This window comes from Pimephales promelas, chromosome 25 (genome assembly GCF_988280905.1).
Source record: "Pimephales promelas chromosome 25, fPimPro1.hap1.1, whole genome shotgun sequence".
NCBI classification, from domain to species: Eukaryota; Metazoa; Chordata; class Actinopteri; order Cypriniformes; family Leuciscidae; genus Pimephales; species Pimephales promelas.
In genome coordinates, this window is record NC_142793.1 from 26,600,794 (window position 1) to 26,615,277 (window position 14,484).

At 40.9% G+C, this 14,484-nt stretch overlaps 1 long non-coding RNA gene across 2 annotated transcripts; it reads left to right on the plus strand.

Annotated features, from left to right (window-relative positions):
• The first annotated feature begins 1,713 nt into the window (after window positions 1-1,713).
• LOC148965108 (uncharacterized) lies at window positions 1,714-10,152 on the plus strand. Of its 2 annotated transcripts, XR_016150769.1 has the most exons (4): window positions 1,714-1,741; window positions 6,901-8,372; window positions 8,461-8,524; window positions 8,626-10,152. It is a non-coding gene; the product is annotated as an uncharacterized LOC148965108 (long non-coding RNA). The 2 variants fall into 2 exon arrangements; XR_016150768.1 differs by lacking the exon at window positions 1,714-1,741 and having other exon boundaries at window positions 6,527-8,372.
• The last annotated feature ends 4,332 nt before the right edge of the window (window positions 10,153-14,484 follow it).

Sequence of the window (14,484 nt, forward strand, 5' to 3'; positions counted from 1 at the left end):
GATGGCATTCACCCCAGCAGAATCGGAGCGGCTGTTCTGTCGGACAACATCTCCAAGATGTTACACACCAGATGACTAGTAAGTGAAAGGAGTGTTTCCCTTGGACTGTCTCTGCCTGTAAGGCTATCTTTTGCCATACTAATACATGAGAATCACCCCATGTATATGCTTGTATAAAAGTGTTGCCTTTTTTTTTTTTCCTGGGCTTTTGCTGCCATAGCTTAGCCTCTTTTGTATAGACTTATTAGTCTTTCCTTCACTCTTAACTTATTTGTTATGTGCACATCTAACCCTTTCTGGGTCTTCTTTAAATCTTTTCTAGATTTTTTTTTTCACTAGTCGTCTTCTAATTGATTATCTTTTTTCTTTTCTTTTTTTTTTAAAAGAAAATAAATTTCTAATCCTTAAGCATATCCACACACACACTATTTAGCAGGCGCAGAACTGTTCAATTACTGGCCAGAATTGAACAGTTAAAGCCCCACGTTGGGCGCCATGTTTTACGGAGTGTGCGCTTTAATCTTAACACCGTTTAACCTTATTATTTATTATCCTCAGGTTAGGTCGAGTAAGTCAAATCTGCCCTAAATCATAATCATTTGAATGGTATTTACAATTGTTCAGATGACTTCTCTGTGGTCAGTTCTTGCTTAAGGTTTATTAACACTGCTAGACAATTACTTGTAATTAGCATTAGTTATTTATTTATTGTAAATATTCCAGAAATAAAAGTTAGGCTCAAACTTAAATTCTTTATGCTGCAAAACTCTGGAATCTACTCCTGTGTAAGGGAAATCATTATGGACATCAGCTATGCTAATTATTTCCCATCTGTTTTCTGCTGTTATCTCGGGACACTTGTCCCGAGAAAAATGGCGTTCGTCACCTCCAGTTTTTCGGAGCTGTTGTACTGCACGCGGGAGTGAACAACATCAGCCTGAGGTTTTGAAGAAGTTCTACAGGAGCCTGATCGAGACGGTATGCAACACATCACCTGAAGCAACGATCATCGTGTCTGGGCCGCTTCCCACGTACAGACAAGGACAGGAAAGGTTCAGTAGATTATTTGCACACACCTAATAAATAGTAAGTCAAAGTCCAAATCACAATCTTTGTTGTCCAAACTTAATTGATATGCTTAGTGTGGAACATTATATTGAAACTGTGTCTATTCCTCGTTTAGTGACTCCTGTGGAGAGACGACTCTGCCTGTGGAGAAATGACTCTGCCTATGAGCTGCTGGATTGGCGGTCAGCGCTTGAAACATCACACGCCGATGCTCACAAGTCAGTGGTTAGTTACTCTTTGACTCTGACTACGTCTACTCCATGCGTTTCTCTGCCCAGGAGGACGCGATCATCTCTGGCTTCATTCAGTCCGGCACAGACACAACACCATGGATCACACAGCGGAAGACACGAGCCAGGACCAGAGCAAGAACCTCTCCGTCGCCCCTCCCGGTCTTCGAGATCTCGACCCGGAAACGCTTCTCCCCTCTTCGCGAGTCGGAATGCGATGATGCCTTGATAAGCAGCACGTCCATGATCCGTCATGTCCGTGCTACCTCCGGTAAGGGTAAGGTGTGCACTCACTGCTTTCCTGGTGCTCATGTTCTTGATGTCGCTGCACAGGTTCCCGAGATCCTGAACGGTGATGAGCGCGTTGGAGCTGTTGTGCTGAACGTGGGAGTGAACGACATCAGGCTGAGGTTCTGAAGGACTACAGGAGCCTGGTCGAGACGGTACGCAACACATCGCCTGAAGCAACGATCATGTCTGGACTGCTTCCCACTTACAGACATGACTAGTAAGTCAAAGTCCAAATCACAGTTTTTCTTGTCCAAACTTAATTGATATGATTAGTGTGGAACATTATATTGAAACTGTGTCTATTCCTCGTTTAGTGATGCCTGTGGAGAGACGATTCTGCCTGTGAGCTGCTGGATCGGCGGTCAGTGCTTGAAACATCACAAGCCGATGCTCACAAGTCAGTGGTTGGTTACTCTTTGACTTTGACTTCGTCTACTCCATGCGTTTCTCTGCCCAGGGGGACGCGATCATCTCTGGCTTCATTCAGTCCGGCACGGACAACATCATGGATCACACAGCAGAAGACACGAGCCAGGACCAGAGCTAGAACCTCTCCGCCGCCCCTCCCGGTCTTCGAGATCTCGACCCGGAAACGCTTCTCCCCTCTTCGCGAGTCGGAACGCGACGCCACCGTGATCATCGGCACGTCCATGATCCGTCATATCCGTGCTACCTCAGGTAAGGATAAGGTGTGCACTCACTGCTTTCCTGGTGCTCATGTTCTTGATGTTGCTGCACAGCTTCCCGAGATCCTGAACGGTGATGAGCACGTCGGAGCTGTTGTGCTGAACATGGGAGCGAACGACATCAGGCTGAGGTTCTGAAGGACTACAGGAGCCTGATCGAGACGGTACGCAATACATCGCCTGAAGTAACGAGCCTTGCACATCTAACCCTTTCTGTGTCTTCTTTAAATAATCTTTTCTAGATTTTTTTTCGACTAAGTTTCATTAGTCGTCTTCTAATTGATTTATCTTTTAAAAAGAAAATACATTTCTAATCCTTAAGCATATCCAGGCACATGCTATTTAGCAGGCGCTGAACTGTTCAATTACTGGCCAGAATTGAACAGTTAAAGCCCCACGTTGGGTGCCATGTTTTACGGAGTGTGTGCTTTAATCTTAACACCTTTTAACCTTATTATTTATTATCCTCAGGTTAGGTCGAGTAAGTCAAATCTGCCATAAATCATAAGCATTCGAATGGTATTTACAATTGTTCAGATGACTTCTCTGTGGTCAGTTCTTGCTTAAGGTTTATTAACAACACTGCTAGACAATTACTTGTAATTAGCATTAGTTATTTATTAATGTAAATATTCCAGAAATAAAAGTTAGGCTCAAACTTAAATTCTTTATGCTCAAACTCTGGAATCTACTCCTGTGTAAGGGAAATCATTATGGACCTCAGCTATGCTAATTATTTCCCATCTGTTTTCTGCTGTTATCTCGGGACGCTTGTCCTGAGACAAATGGTGTTCGTCAACTCCAGTTTGTCGGAGCTGCTGTACTGCACGTGGGAGTGAACAACATCAGGCTGAGGTTCTGAAGAAGTTCTACAGGAGCCTGATCGAGACGGTATGCAACACATCCCCTGAAGCAACGATCATCGTGTCTGGGCCGCTTCCCACGTACAGACAAGGACAGGAAAGATTCAGTAGATTATTTGCACACACCTAATAAATAGCAAGTGAAAGTCCAAATCACAGTTTTTGTTGTCCAAACTTAATTGATATGCTTAGTATGGAATATTATATTAAAACTGTCTATTCCTCGTTTAGTGATGCCTGTGGAGAGACGATTCTGCCTGTGAGCTGCTGGATTGGCGGTCAGCGCTTGAAACATCACAAGCCGATGTTCACAAGTCAGTAGTTAGTAACTCTTTGACTCTGACTTCGTCTACTCCATGCTTTTCTATGCCCAGAAGGACGCGATCATCTCTGGCTTTATTCACTCCAGCACCGACACAACACCATGGATCACACAGCGGAAGACACGAGCCAGGACCAGAGCTAGAACTTCTCTGCCGACCCTACCGGTCTTTGAGATCTCGACCCGGAAACGCTTCTCCCCTCTTCGCGAGTCAGAACGCGACGACGCCGTGATAATCGGCACGTCCATGATCCGTCATGTCCGTGCTGCCTCAGGTAAGGATAAGGTGTGCACTCACTGCTTTCCTGGTGCTCATGTTCTTGATGTTGCTGCACAGGTTCCTGAGATCCTGAACGGTGATGAGCGCGTCGGAGCTGTTGTGCTGAATGTGGGAGCGAACGACATCAGGCTGAGGTTCTGAAGAAGGACTACAGGAGCCTGATCGAGACGGTACGCAACACATCGCCTGAAGTAACGAGTCTTACACATCTAACCCTTTCTGTGTCTTCTTTAAATGATCTATTCTAGATTTTTTTTTTGACTAAGTTTCATTAGTCGTCTTCTAATTGATTTATTTTTAAAAAAGAAAATGCATTTCTAATCCTTAAGCAAATCCACGCACACTCTATTTGGCAGGCGCTTAACTGTTCAATTACTGGCCAGAATTGAACAGTTAAAGCCCCACGTTGGGCGCCATGTTTTACGGAGTGTGTGCTTTAATCTTAACACATTTTAACCTTATTATTTATTATCCTTAGGTTAAGTCGAGTAAGTCAAATCTACCCTAAGTCATAAGCATTCGCATGGTATTTACAATTGTTCAGATGACTTCTGTGTTCAGTTCTTGCTTAAGGTTTATGAACACTGCCAGACGATTACTTGTAATTAGCATTAGTTATTTATTAATGGAAATATTCCAGAAATAAAAGTTAGGCTCAAACTTGAATTCTTTATGCTCCAAAACTCTGGAATCTACTCTTGTGTAAGGGAAATCGTTATGGACATCAGCTTTGCTAATTATTTCCCATCTGTTTTCTGCTGTTATCTTGGGGCGCTTGTCCCGAGAAAAATGGCGTTCGTCAACTCCAGTTTGTCGGAGCTGCTATACTGCACGTGGGAGTGAACAACATCAGGCTGAGGTTCTGAAGAAGTTCTACAGAAGCCTGATCGAGACGGTATGCAACACATCGCCTGAAGCAACGATCATCGTGTCTGGGCAGCTTCCCACGTACAGACAAGGACAGGAAAGGTTCAGTAGATTATTTGCACAAATCTAATAAATAGTAAGTCAAAGTCCAAATCAAAGTCTTTGTCCAAACTTAATTGATATGCTTAGTGTGGAACATTATATTGAAACTGTGTCTATTCCTCGTTTAGTGACGCCTGTGGAGAGACGACTCTGCCTGTGAGCTGCTGGATTGGCGGTCAGCGCTTGAAACATCACACGCCGTTGCTCACAAGTCAGTGTTTAGTTGCTCTTTAACTCTGACTTCGTCTACTCCATGCGTTTCTCTGCCCAGGAGGATGCAATCATCTCTGGCTTCATTCACTCTGGCATCGACACAACACCATGGATCACACAGCGGAAGACACGAGCCAGGACCAGAGCTAGAACTTCTCCGCCGCCCCTCCCGGTCTTCGAGATCTCGACCCGGAAATGCTTCTCCCCTTTTCGCGAGTCGGAACGCGATGACGCCGTGATAATTGGCACGTCCATGATCCGTCATGTCCGTGCTGCCTCAGGTAAGGATAAGGTGTGCACTCACTGCTTTCCTGGTGCTCATGTTCTTGATGTTGCTGCACAGGTTCCCGAGATCCTGAACGGTGATGAGCGCGTCGGAGCTGTTGTGCTGAACGTGGGAGCGAACGACATCAGGCTGAGTTTCTGAAGGACTACAGGAGCCTGGTCAAGACGGTACGCAACACATCGCCTGAAGTAACGAGCCTTGCACATCTAACCCTTTCTGTGTCTTCTTTAAATAATCTTTTCTAGATTTTTTTTCGACTAAGTTTCATTAGTCATCTTCTAATTCATTTATCTTTAAAAAAGAAAATACTTTTATAATCCTTAAGCATATCCACGCACATGCTATTTAGCAGGTGCTGAACTGTTCAATTACTGGCCAGAATTGAACAGTTAAAGCCCCACGTTGGGCGCCATGTTTTACGGTGTGTGTGCTTTAATCTTAACAGCTTTTAACCTTATTATTTATTATTCTCAGGTTAGGTCGAGCAAGTCAAATCTGCCCTAAATCATAAGCATTCAAATGGCATTTACAATTGTTCAGATGACTTCTCTGTGGTCAGTTCTTGCTTAAGGTTTATTAACAACACTGCTAGACCATTACTTGTAATTAGCATTAGTTATTTATTAATGTAAATATTCCAGAAATAAAAGTTAGGCTCAAACTTAAATTCTTTATGCTGCAAAACTCTGGAATCTACTCCTGTGTAAGGGAAATCGTTATGGACATCAGCTATGCTAATTAATTCCCATCTGTTTTTTGCTGTTATCTCAGGACGCTTGTCCCGAGAAAAATGGCGTTCGTCAACTCCAGTTTGTCGGAGCTGCTGTACTGCACGTGGGAGTCAACAACATCAGGCTGAGGTTCTGAAGAAGTTCTACAGGTGCCTGATCGAGATGGTATGCAACACATCGCCTGAAGCAACAATCATCGTGTCTGGGCCGCTTCCCACGTACAGACAAGGACAGGAAAGGTTCAGTAGTTTATTTGCACACACACCTAATAAATAGTAAGTCAAAGTTCAAATCACAGTCTTTGTTGTCCAAACTTAATCTGACTTCGTCTACTCCATGCGTTTCTCTTCCCAGGAGGACACGATCATCTCTGGCTTCATTCAGTCCGGCACCGACACAACACCATGGATCACACAGCGGAAGACACGAGCCAGGACCGGTCATTGGCACCTCAATGGTCTGTCATGTGTGTGCTACCTCAGGTAAGGATAAGGTGTGCACTCACTGCTTTCCTGGTGCTCATGTTCTTGATGTCGCTCCACAGGTTCCTGAGATCCTGAACGGCGATTTATTTATTTATTTCAGGTTTATTTAACAGGGACAATGCACACTAATGATACATGATTAAATGTACAGTGTGCCAGAATTAGCCAGTAGGCTATTTTACATCTGATGAGCACATCAGAGCTGTTGTTCTGAACGTGGGAGCGAAAAACATCAGGCTGAGGTTCTGAAGGACTACAGGAGCCTGATCGAGACGGTACGCAACACATCGCCTGAAGCAACGATCATTGTGTCTGGACCGCTGCCCTCTTACAGACAAGGACAGGAAAGGTTCAGTAGATTATTTGCACTAATTGACTGATTAATGTCATTGTGTAATGAACAGAAACTGCTCTTTGTAAATAATTGGAATCTGTTCTGGGAGAGACCTAGGCTCTATTATGCTTCACCTCAGCAGAATCGGAGCGGCTGTTCTGTCGGACAACATCTCCAAGACGTTACACACCTAATGACTAGTAAGTCAAAGTCGCTCCTTTGAAAGGAATGTTTCTCCTGGTTCCATCTCTTGGACTGATGTCTCTGCCTGTAAGGCTATCTTTTGCCATCCTAATATACGAGAATCACCCCATGTATATGGTTGTATAAAAGTCATGCTGGATTTTTCCTGGGCTTTTGCTGCCATAGCTTAGCCTCTTTGGAATAGACTTATTAGACTTTCAATCACCCTTCAACCCTTCATTTTTTTATGTGCACATCTAACCCGTTTTGGGTGTTCAATAATCTTTTCTAGATTAGTATCTTTTTTTCGACTAAGTTTGTCTAGTCGTCTTCTATTTGGTGATGTATCTTTTGTATGTATCCAAAAAAAGAAAATTTTTTAATCCTTATGCATATCCACACACATGCTATTTAGAAGGCACTTAACTGTTCAATTACTGGCCAGAATTGAACAGTTAAAGCCCCACGTTGGGCGCCATGTTTTACGGTGTGTGTGCGCTTTAATTTTAACGCCTTTAACATTATTATTTTTTATCCTCAGGTTAGGTCGAGTAAGTCAAATCTGCCCTAAATCATAAGCATTCAAATGGTACTTACAATTTGTTCAGATGACTTCTCTGTGGTCAGTTCTTGCTTAAGGATTATTAACGACACTGCTAGACAATTGCTTGTAATTAACATTAGTTATTTATTAATGTAAATATTCCAGAAATAAAAGTTAGGCTCAAACTTAAATTCTTTACGCTCAAACGCTGGAATATCCTTCCCGATATGGTTTGACGCTCTGACTCTCTGTCAAAGTTTAAAACTAGACTAAAGACGCATCTCTTTAGCCAAGCATTCACATACTGCTTACCTTTTATTCCTGTTGAATCAGATCGAATGCTTTTAATACTTTAAAACTTGAAGAGTCTGTAGGTTACTTGTATAGGTTGCATAGTATTTACAGTCATTACTTTTCCTGTGTGTATTGTGTGAATGATGGGTGGTTGGGCAGATATTGTGTTATTGCGGTAGGTGGTATGCCATACGGAACTGTTGCCAATGAAACGCATTACCGCGACAGTGGGGCTCGACAGCCTTAGTCAAACGGGTTGGCGCATATGGTTGGGTTGTGGAGAGCTTGTGAGTGTGTTTTAACATCTACTCCTGTGTAATGGAAATCATTATGAACATCAGCTATGCTAATTATCTCCCATCTGTTTTCTGCTGTTATCTCGGGACGCTTGTCCCGAGAAAAATGGCGTTCGTCAGCTCCAGTTTGTATCCAGCCTCTCATGGAGACTTCAGATGTCCCAACACCTGCAATGAGAAGACTAAATGCCTGTGAAGAGACGACTCAACACCTGTGAAAGATGACTCGACGCCTGTGGAGAGATGACTTAATGCTGGCGATATGTTATGCCCTTAATATTACATGATTATCTAAATGTACTTTTCTGTAATGCACTTTCTGTAAAGCTGCTTTGAAACAAGTATTGTGAAAGGACTATACAAACAAACTTGAATTCACTTGCAGGGCCAACAGACACGGAGCTTACAGCGGGGAAGCTTCACTGCAAAGCAGACAGGTGAGCATACAGGTATGTAATCCTCTTCTTTAAGTGACAGACAGAGAACTTACGGCTGGAGGTTTCACTGCAAAGCAGTCGGTTAAATGTTCACTACGTGTCTCTCTTCACAGTGGACTGCCAGATAAATACACTCAATGGTCTGAAGTACAACAATGTTAGCCTCTTCTTATGCAGTCAGAATGTGATGGGGAAAACTCCGGTAAGAAGTGGACATCCAGGGGTTTAGGTTCACACTTCACACAGCAAACAGTGCATCACATCCCTTCATCTCAACAATTCAGCACTCAGTGGGAAATACTCATATATATGGCCGTCGCCCTTCTTCTGAACTGGCATTCACATCAAGAGGTCCCACAGACACGAGAGGAGAATGGAAATTGATTTGGACTACTCATGATCTCTCACAAATGATCTTCTGTCCCATGGTTACCACCTTCTCAATTGAATCAGCCTGCTCTTTCTCCCAACTCACAGCACCGTGCCCGTTCGCCGGCCCCACTTCCTCTTCACCATGGCTCACACTTTCTCTGAGAGCACTTTCCCCAAATCAATGCCCCATTTGGTCTGTACTTCCTCCTTTTATACTCTTCTAATTGCAACGTGTTTCTATGTTCCTGACCAATTGACTATTTTATGCCGATGGGGTTTGACTTGTGTGGGTCTTGACTTGTTTGACTTGTGTGGATCTTGACTTGTGGGTTTTGACTTGTGTGGATCTTGACTTGTGGGTTTTGACTTGTGTTTGACTTGAGTGGATCATGACTTGTGTTGATCTTTACTTGTGTTTGACTTGTGGGTCTTGACTTGTGTTTGACTTGTGTGGGTTTTGACTTGTGTTTGACTTGTGTTGATCTTTACTTGTGTTTGACTTGTGGGTCTTGACTTGTGTTTGACTTGTGTGGATCCTGACTTGTGTGGATCCTGACTTGTGTTTGACTTGTGTGGGTCTTGACTTGTGTTTGACTTGTGTGGGTCTTGACTTGTGTGGATCCTGACTTGTGTGGATCCTGACTTGTGTGGATCCTGACTTGTTTGACTTGTGTGGATCCTGACTTGTGTTTGACTTGTGTGGGTCTTGACTTGTGTTTTACTTGTGTTTGACTTGTGTGGATCCTGACTTGTGGGTCTTGACTTGTGTTTGACTTGTGTGGGTCTTGACTTGTGTGTGTCTTGAGTTGTTTGACTTGAGTGGATCCTGACTTGTGTTTGACTTGTGTGGGTCTTGACTTGTGTTTGACTTGTGTGGATCCTGACTTGTGTTTGACTTGTGTGGGTCTTGACTTGTTGATCTTGACTTGTGTGGAATAAATGACTTGGAAGAGAATTTATTAATGTCATAATTGATTTGACAACATTTGCGTTTGTATTTATGACTTGGACACTTGTACCATTTTTAAGCCCCTTTCCCCCTTCTTAATACTCATTTTGTGTTATGACCATTTTTTTGTCTGGTCTATTTGCACTGATGATATTGTGCTTTTGGTTTGCTATTCTTTGCATTTATTTAATCTTTTAATACTTCCATACCTCTGTTACCTTTCCCTTTAAACTGCTTGTAAATATGCTCTTGTCCTATTTGTTTTAGTCAATTTTAGTTGTATAGTGCTTCTCAAAATAGTTTAAAAGTCTCTTTATGCCACTTAATTTTATGCCACTTTGTGTTCCTTTTCATCATTTATATTGATTTGTCCTAGTATCCTCTTCGAATCCCTCATTTAAGTTTGATTGTCAAATGATGGCCTTTGTTCATTATTTCTTATGTGTTTTTTTATATTGTCTTTAAAATTTTGTATTTTTACACTTTTGTAAAAAGTCCCTATTTTTTTCCCCCATTGCTTCATGCTCCTTTTTTCCCTTTTGTAGAAATGTTTTGTATTTATGCTGTTGTTTGAATGTATTACATTGTATTACATTGACAAATGTAAGGGAATACAACAGGCAATCATTTTCTTCTATACATAAATGGTTTGAAACTAACAAAAAAATGCATTAACTGTACTGTCATTTTAATGCATTGTAGTTTTAGGTCTTGCATTTTTATGGTCTGAAATTAAATATCTCCAACTTCTTAAATGTTACTGTTCAGAGAGAGACTGTGGGCTTTCTGAGAAGGAACATGGCATTCTTGTATGTACAGTCACTGCAAATCTTCACTACATTAATGCCTTATTATTTATACTTTTATAAATCTGTACAAGTAATTTGCTTTATACAACACAGTCCTAAAACTGCTGCTGTTGTATTTATGCCTTAACCATGTATTTAAGATTTTTTTTTATTGTCACAATGGCACTTTTTGTATAGGTGCATTTTTCCCATCTTTTGTATTAATTTCATTCCTTTTTCTTGTCTTTCCCTTTTTTTTCCCTAAGCCTATTTTTTTGTTTGATTTAATGTCTTCCATCTTTTATTAATGCTCCTGGTCTTAGTCAATGGGACAGGGACATTGAACGCTTTTAGAAAAATGGGAATGGGCATAAAAAGGCTTTACCCTGTTCTATTTTGTATTGAAAGGAACTGCGTCAAATGGTTTGTCTGTACTTTTTGCATAATTATGCACTTGTTTTTTTATTTTATGACCCTTTTGTCTTAAATAACATAAACAATAAAATTAAAAACCTAAATATACCATAAATGCATTTTTTAAATTATACATCTTTCACTGGTTTCTAACATTTTCTGTCTGCTTTTTATGTTATTGTTTGCCTTTCTTATATGCTATTGTTTTCCTTTCTTATATTGTAAAGCTTTGTATTGAAGTTGTAAACTTACTTTTTTGTATTTTGTTACACTTGATTTTGTTTTAATTTCTATTTTTTTTTTTTTTTTTTTTTACTTGGGTTAACAAAAGGCTTTAAACAGAACATGGAAACAAATATGGACCATAAACCGTGTTTCTACTCTTTTATGACTTTACTTGTGCCCATATTGTGTAATTTGGGTTAGGGTTAGGTCGTAACTTTTTTTGCATTTTCAAAATTACTTTAAGTTTTTGTGAGGTTTATAATCTTGGTTTATTTTGTGTTCCCATTAAACAGCTGGAGGGACCGGCCAACACAGGATAGTCAATCCAGTCTGATGTCCTTCACACTCAGCCTCTCATTGATGCTGCTCCTCCCCCCCTCCTCTACCTGTGTCATCTAGTTAATGTGGCCTGTGTTTGTTGGCTACTTTCAGCTCTTTGGTTCATCCTTCATTTACCCTTTACACATTGAGTCCACCTTTGTGCCAAGCCCCAGACTTGTGGCGGAGCTGGTAATCTGAGGCCCAAGACAGGTCGACAGAGTGAAAGTTAGGTTGATGCTCTATCAGGTCCTCCATGGGCAGTTATTGCCCTGCAGTGCAGTGGTCTTGTCTCTGCCCAGGTCCCCATCTCTAATGGCTCCATCTGAGTTGGTTGTCCACCGAGTTGTAACTGGCACATTCACCAAAGGTCCCCCCTATCCTTTTATTGACTGTGTTTTGGCTCTACATCCCATCCTAAAGCAGCTTTGTCCACTTGACTTATTTTTGCTACTTTGTATTGTTTAACCTTGTTTTTTGTATTTCAGCACATTTTAGGTTTTTTATTTTAGGATTTTTTTTATGCCCTCTATATTTCAATCAGTCTGTCTTTTTTCCTTTTGTACAGTATTTTATTTACTAACTTCTATTTAAACTTTGTTCTGTGCCCTTTATGGTCTTGTCTAAGCTATTCTAAGACAGAACAAAATAAAGTTGTGAAGCATAAAAGCTGCATGTCTCAGATTATTCTTCCTATTGCCCTTTAGTGTTTGTATTTCTGCTGTTTTCCTTTTATGCCTCTGCCAGTTAAGTCCCTTTTTTGTGCCCTGTTGTAGTGATGGTTTTTACATCACCTGTTCCTTGTGGTGTTAGATTAAATTTGTAATACCCTTTATGCTCCTTAATTTTTGTCTCTGGACTTATGTCCTTATCATGGTCTCAATGGCACTTTTTGTATTTGTGCATTTTTCCCATCTTTTGTATTTTGATCTCTTGCCTTTGCATTTGAACCATCACTGCTCTTGTCTTTGCATTTTTCCCTTAGCCTATTTTAGTTTTATTGGCTTTTTATGATTGAATGTTTTCTATATATCTTTAATTTATCCTCCTTGCCTTGTAAGCCATTGTGCTGTTTTATGGCCCAGTCCCATTGACCATTTTTATGCCCATTCCTATTTTTCTGGAACAGTTGTATTTTGTATTTAAATGTACTTTATAAAAGGTTTGCCTTTACTGTTTGTGTGTTTTGTAAATGTATGTGCCTGTTTATATTCTGACTGCCTTCTGTATGTTAGCATTAGTGGCTGTCTTACTACACCATTTTTCTGCTTTGATTCATCTCTATGTTCTTGTGCTGATTTTTATTTGTGCCTGATGCTGCTATTTCATTCAGCCTGTTTGAATTTTGTTCTCCCCGATGGGATGGTTGAGTTTTCTGGGTACTTGATTCATTTTCATGAACTTCTGGAAAACTCGATCTTTCTTTTCAAGTGTTCAGCTGCTGGACTTGGGTGGGTGGGACTTGTGTTGTACTTCAGTGGGTGGGTCTTGTCCAAGGTTGATTTTTCACCCTGCACCTCATGAGTCTATCAACTGCAGGTGCAAATCAAAGTCACTTAAGCTACAATATATAGGGATGCCTCCCACGCAATATATAGGGATGCCTCCCGTGCAGACACTTTTTTTTTCTTAAGTGTTTTAGTTACATTGTACTAATCTTGTATTTATCTTAATTAAAAAAGGGACAGACAAACTATGGTTTCTCCTCTTGTTCCATTTGAATTTCTATTTTATGACCCTTTTGTCTGTCTTTGCATTTATTTTATATTTAGATCTTTATTTTAAAGCATTGTTTTTATTGTTAATAAATACCTTTTAACTTGTTTCTTACATTATCTGTTACCTTTTATGCCATTGTTTGCCCCTTCTTATATTGTAAAGCTTTGTATGAAAGTTGTAAACTTGTCTTGTATTTTGTTACACTTTGTTTTGTTTTTAATTTTAGTTTTTAAACATTTTCAAAATGACTGTAAAGTACTTGTCGGGTTATAATCTTTTTTTTTTTATAACCCATTATCCTGTGTTGGCCGGTCCCTCCAGCTGTTTAAACAGTCCAGTCTGATGTCCTTCTCACTCAGCATGAAGCCTCTCATTGATGCTCCTCCCGCCTCCTCTACCCATGTTATCTATTTAATGGGGCCTGTGTCTGCTGGCTCCTTGCAGCCTTTTGCCTCATCCTTCATTGCACCTTGGGTCAACCTTTGTATTCCAGATTACCAGCTCCGCCTAGGTGTTGATCCTCTGTCTTTGTGCCAAGCCCCAGATTTAACTTTCACTCTGTCGACCTATCCGTTCCACCATGGGCAGTTATCCCTCAAGCTGTATCGGGGGTCTTGCCTTATTCCTTCAACCTCTGTGGTTCTGCCTCTGCCCTGCAGTGCAGTGGTTTGTCTTGGGTCTTCAGCTCTGCCTAAATCCTCATCTCTAATGGCTCCATCTCATTTTGTTGTCCCCCGGGTTTTGCTTGGTCCATTTACCAAAGGTCCACCTATCCTTTTATTGACTGTGCTACGGACCTACATCCTGGTGACCTTGTTGGGGCTTCCTGCCATGTTCTGCCTCCCTATTCCCTCCATTATCTCCTCTGTGGTGGTTCCCTCTGTCAGCACCTCCCTTGGTCACAACTCTCTCAAGCTCCATATCAAAATGTCAATCATCCTCTGTCTCTTATTTAATACTGTTTCAATTTCTTTTGATTTCTTCTAGTACTGTTGTATATTTCTGTTTCCTTTGTATATTTCTATTTCCTTTGTAAGTTTAGTTGTAACTAAATGCTCCTTTTTTATTTTTATGCTGTTGATTGACTTAATGCGTTTATTTTATATTTAATTTTGTATTTATGCTTTTGATTTGACTTTTAATGTATTTTTTTATTTTGGTGGGAAAGTTACTTTTTGAAAAGTTAC